We start from the raw sequence: 6309 nt of genomic DNA, 5'->3' as shown, positions 1-6309 counted from the left end.
GACTGCAAATAAACTGGTTTCCATCAACATTGGTCTAATTACACCTTATGTGATTCTGGAGTTAGTCCACCCACCCTTAGCAACTTTTTATTCACAGTAGATGAATGAGTAGATTTATGAAAATGCTAAATATTTCCAGTCACAATGTTTTAATTTGAATAGTAAAAATGTGTATTGAAAGTCGGATGGACACTCAGCTAATACTGCAGACTGTTTACAACCTAATGATGTGCCCGTAACATCCCTTGCCTCAGGCTACAGCTCCAGCCGTAAATTGAAAGCACTGACCCCTCAATGGAGAAAAGTAGATTACCAAAAATACTTGCTCACACATAATTGCTCATTTGCAGCAGGTATTTTGAAATATGCTTTTTTTCCTGCTTTGTTTGCATGTTGATTTCAGAATGTATCAGACTCCTCATTCCTCCTTCAGGCAAACATATTCTCATCTCTACCAACAGAGACAAAAGCAATGACGAATTTGATATGGGGAGTAGATGGCCAATGCACTGTCCTTTCCTATTATCTAAGACAGGCTGAATGCAGCTTTCAGAACAAGAGAAAGGAAAGAATAGGCTATGGCCCACTTTCTGAAGGCCATGCAGCCCAGTCTTCAGGTGCCATCACACACAGTGTGTGTTTACTGCAGTACTTACTCAAATCTGTCATATAATGATTTTGAAAAGCTTTCTGAGAAGCTTTTTTAAACCAACGTGCAGCGAGACTTGTTTGGCTTCAAGCGTTCTGTTTCGAGGTACACAAGAAGAAAACACATTAAGACCTGGGGGACTGGGAGCACAAGAGGGCTACGCACACAGTTTACTGCCCCGTGGGGTGATAAGAGGCACACTCTACTGCCCCATGACATACTGTAAAGAGAGGCACAGTTTACTGCCCCATGACATGAAGAGAGGCGCAGTCTACTGCCCCGTGGGGTGAAGAGAGGCACAGTTTACTGCCCCGTGGGGTGATAAGAGGCACACTCTACTGCCCCATGACATGAAGAGAGGCATAGTCACAGCCCTGTGGGGTGAAGAGATGCAGTGTACTGCCCCGTGGGGTGAAGGAAGGCACAGTCTACTGTCCCATGGGGTGAAAAGAGGCATGTACTACCCCATGGTGTGAAGAGAGGCGCAATTTACTGCCCCGTGGGGTGAAGAGAGGCAGTCTACTGCCCCATGGGGTAAAGAGAGGCTTTTTCCTCCTTGTCCCCAAAGGAGTATTTATTTCTGTCAAGTGGAGCGCACCTGCTTCGCTGCTCACGTTGTGCTTGGATGCTCTGGTCTCAACCAGACTGCAAACTACCCCACGCCCAGTCCGCTACACCGCTCTTTCAATCATTGTGATGTCTCTATTGCCTTTATATATGGTGACAAGACACAATCATTTGCTCACATCATTTACGCACATGTCGCCTTTGTATATATCCACATTGCGAGCTATTTTGTATGTATCGATTGCTGATGGATGATTTGTCAAGTCAAATAACCATAGGTTCATGGATCGGTCATAACTTTATGTAGCTATTCAATAGCAACCTGATTGCTTGTCATAACACTCAATACTAACACAGCTACTCATGAAGTGATGGCTATGTGCATCAGTTGGGCGGAGTATTGAGGACCGTATTCAATCACTCCCCCCGGACTCCCTGGCTGTATTTCATGAAACTCTCCATAAGCATTCATTTGGACCGGGGGTGGGGGGGGGGGGATCTGCGACAGAGCATGTGATTAATGACGAGGAAGCCGCGTTCGCCTCAGGGCTATTCATCAGCCTGAGTCCAGGACAGGGAAACACCACACCAACATCACATTTATTAATAGCACAAAAAGCACAAGACTAAAACGTCATATAGTAATCAATAATGCAGCCCAAAAAACGGATACACATAACCTGCACACATACAGTACGGACAACACATACTATAATTGTCTTATAAAGGACATCAAGGTCATATACAGGAGGTATTCTTGGGTTGCATCAGGTCCCTTTCCACAGGTGTATCAAATCAAGCACCTTGATTATCAGTGCATGGTGCACACCGATTACTGTACACTGGAATAAGTTGAAGTTTGGCAAAGCAACAATTATGTACAAGTTTGGTTTAGAAAAGCTATCTAAAGTAATAACCAGGAATAACACAGCTCAGTATTCATGGCTTTCATCAGGTCCCTCTCCACAGGTGTATGAAATCAAGCACCTTGATTATCAGTGCAGACTGCATGGTGCTTGAGTAATACACCTGTGGAAAGGGACCTGACGAAACCCATGAACAGCATAGCGTAGCACAGCGCAGGTTTTCTGTGGTACAGGTCAACTTCTCCTCCGTGATGTGTCCTCTGCGTTCTGGACTGAATTGCGGTCCTCAGCTGTCCACTTGTGCTGCTGCCTTCATTACACAAGTGAGAGGGACAATCCAAATGGACTAAACAACATTCTCTCCAGGAAGGCTGATTAGGGCCTTCATTGTTCATCTGTTACGTCCACATTTAAAACAGCACCATTATTTTCCCGGTAATTATGAGTGGCTGAGTAATGGGCAATTTTAATGACACTGGGCTTCATTTTGCCAACAGCGGGAACATTACAGCATAATTAGGCCATGCTGAAAAGAAAAAGAAAGAGTCAAGACTGCTTATTTGAAATGAAAATGATTTGCTAAAATGAAGCAGCCTCGGAGTATGGGAAACACATGTGATCAATGACTTCATTTAAGGGCTATTTAACTGTGGAATAGACCATAATTAAGAAGCACACACAAGACAACAACACGCACCCTGATAACCTCTGAAATGGCATACACTCAAGCACAATACACACACTCATACACACACAGGCACACAGACATGGATATACACACACGCACACATGTTGTTTTCGCCTATGCCAGCATGTCACAAGTCAGTCGTCAGACTAAAACAATCCTCTCAAGTTGCCCACCAATTCATCATGGCTTTGGCAGGGGCACATGCGTTTTGCGGCGAACTCTCCTCACCAGTATTAATTAACCAGGAGCAATAGGGGCAGGCAGTAATGAACACACACACACACACTCATGAGCCGCTAATTACCACATGCATGAATTAGCGCGGCTAATTAAGAGCAGATGAGGAATTCCCGCCATCGATGTGTGACAGGTGATATCCATATAAAACCCCAAACAGACACCCTGAGGTGACACGGCCAATTATGGGACTCGGAGAGCTGTGTTCTGTTAGCTGAATGGTCAAGCCCTGCCTGACCTGAAGTAAACCTCAGCGAGGAGCTTTGAAGTGGCCGCTCCCACTGCTGCTGCTGCTGTGGCTTCTACACCCCTGTGGTGCACACTACCCCCCTCCACCCGTCTCCACCCCCGTGCACTCCCACCCCCACCCCCGTGTTCACCATCTCTGAATGGAGATTTTCCGAGTGGCTGAGGGCTAAATTGACCACATCAGTGCTCTCGAAGGTACAAGAGGCGAGCTTTGCTTCGTAGCGCTGATCAAATCAGTGGTGGGACTTGGTGAGACGGGTGCATTTATAAAAGCACAATCACCCACAAAAGCACATTCACATTCAAAAGCACATTCACACATTCCTCCCACTCGCCCCCTCTACACACACACACACACACACGTCTAGGTATTATGTAGACGAACACAAGAACAAGAACAACAGGGCATTCAGACACATGGGTCTCCCACACACAAAGCCACGCAAAAATAGACACAACCATGCACGTACGCACACACACACACACACACACACACACACACACACATACACACACACACACACACACACACACACACACTCACATACATACGCTCACACATACGCACACGCGCACACACATGCACACGCACGCACACACAGATGCACACACACACACACGCACACAAACACACACCATTACACAATCATTTAAAAGTGTGAGATACCATCTGGGAGGAGAAAATGTGGGTGCAACTGTGGTAGTGGCGGTGAGGATGCCTCCTTCTCTGATTTGCGCCATAATGAACGCTGGCAAGTGATTTATGTTGGGCATTAATTATGCACCAGGAGCTCATTCATTGTGCGGATGCCCAGAGCCTGCCTGCCGTTGTTTATAACTGAATTACCTGCAGCGTAATGAATCGGCCCGCACCGCACTCCGCTCTGTTGTTTTTATTTTCTCCAGCTTCTGACGGTGGCTTGCTGAGTGTGTTTGTGTGTGTGTGTATGTGTGTGTGTGTGTGTGTGTGTGTGTGTGTGTGTGAGAGAGAGTTTGTGAGTGTGTGACTGTGGACTGTGTGTGTGTGTGTGTGTGTGTGTGTGTGTGTGTGTGTGTGTGTGAGAGAGAGAGAGAGAGAGAGAGGGGGGGGGGAAATAGAGAAAGAGAGAGAGAGAGTCCCAGCAGAGTGACATTGTCATATCTATTTTCAGCAGGGCCACTGACTTGCTGTGGAGTAGGGTTTACTGTCAGATGCAGAGATAACAGGAGGCGAGTCTGAGTCTTGGGGTGTAAAGGTCTGTATATGTTTTTGTTCGCTCTTACAGAAAACACAGTCACACACACACATTCTTTCATTTTGCTGCACTCTTAGCATCGTCTTTAGCATCGACTGATTATTAACATAAAGTAAGTCACATGGACACGTGCTACTGTACGTCCACCAAGAAGTACTGTAAATACAGAACAACTGAGTCTGCAAATTGACCAGTTTCCACTTACGTAGGACTCATTTTCACATTTGCAAATGCTTATCTATTGTCACTTCTAAATATTGCTACTATCGCCCCACAGTAGCAGAGAAGAGGTGGAGACTGTAATCAGGTCCATCTGTGTGTGTGTCCACTGACTGACACACGTGATCTGTTGTACTTCAAATGCCCATTCAGTGCAGCGGATCACCATATCCCCGCCCACCGATGAGGTCATCTGGATTCGGCTCAGAATCCCTACTAGCCATTTTTGGTTCCCAGAACATTCTAGTTACGTATAAGCCTTTGGTTCCAGTAACGTTCCCTGTACATTACTTCTGGTTAGGTTTTGGTTGTCATTTGGTTGCAGTGGAACGTTTTTGTTATACGTTCTCTAAATGTTAGCTGTTGGTTCCCTCAATGTTCTCCTAATGTTCTCCTAATGTTCCCCTAACGTTCCCTTAAGGTTCCCTTCCCTTGAGAATATTGATTCAGACGTCCTTAAACTAAAAAAATTCTTATTGCCGCAACGTTTATTATTTATGGTTTGAAAGTACAACTGCATTGGAATTGGGGTTCACTTCAATGAATATAGTGTGAGAGGGTGAATGCAGAACGCATTGGAATTGGGGTTCACTTAGTGTGAGGTGGCGAATGGGGGTCCGCAGGGGCTTCACCATCTCTTGTTCATCACCGTGTTCTCCATTTTAGTCCAAGTAGTCGCACTGATGGCTCCAAAGTGTTGCTTAATTTTCTCGGCAGACATGTGTGATTGGATTCTTCCACACAGTAATCAGAGGGCCCTGCTGGAATGGGTGTTGTCAGAGACAGACCCATGGAGAGCTCGCCACGGAGATCTTATCAGTATGCCGCCGATGCTCCACAAGCTTCTGTGACTGCTTAATATGATTACTTCTACTCACATTATCAAACAACTGCTTATTCAAACACTACATTAATTAATAATGCTGTTTAATTAAGGACTAATTCATCTTAGGCTAAATGACTGCTCTGCGCCAGAGAATTCATTTTCTGTCTGCTGTTATAAATAGATAATGTGTTTTATTTGTGTGTGTGTGTGTGTGTGTGTGTGTGTGTGTGTGTGTGTGTGTGTGTATGCACATGTGTGTGTGTGTGTGTGTGTGTGTGTGTGTGTGTGTCTGTGTGTGCACATGCATGTGTGTGTGTGTGTGTGTGTGTGTGTGTGTGTGTGTGTGTGTGTGTGTGTGTGTGGTGGAGGAGAACGGAAGCAGGATGATATGTGGGTTTTTGTTTTAGCGTCTCTATTGACAACACGCATTACATTTATTGAACACTGGATCTAGCCACTTCCGAAAATAATATCATTGAAGTACAGTAATAACAAGAAACGAGCGTGAAGTGCATGTACTGTAGGCTTGCCCATCTGAAACCACCATTCCATCACAAGCTGAACTTGCTGACTCCCACTGAGTAGATGTGATCACTTACTGCAACATACATATAATGTCATTATTAGCTAATAATAATATAATAATATAAAACATGATCATATAAAATGTAATATTATAACTGTAAAAAAAATTGTACTGAACATTATTCCTCAGATGGTACCTGCTTTAACATCTGAGGAATAATGTTCAGCACATGTTTTGTACAATTATA

Source organism: Sardina pilchardus, chromosome 6, assembly GCF_963854185.1.
Source record: "Sardina pilchardus chromosome 6, fSarPil1.1, whole genome shotgun sequence".
NCBI lineage: Eukaryota > Metazoa > Chordata > Actinopteri > Clupeiformes > Clupeidae > Sardina > Sardina pilchardus.
Note: the sequence above shows the minus strand (reverse complement) of the source record.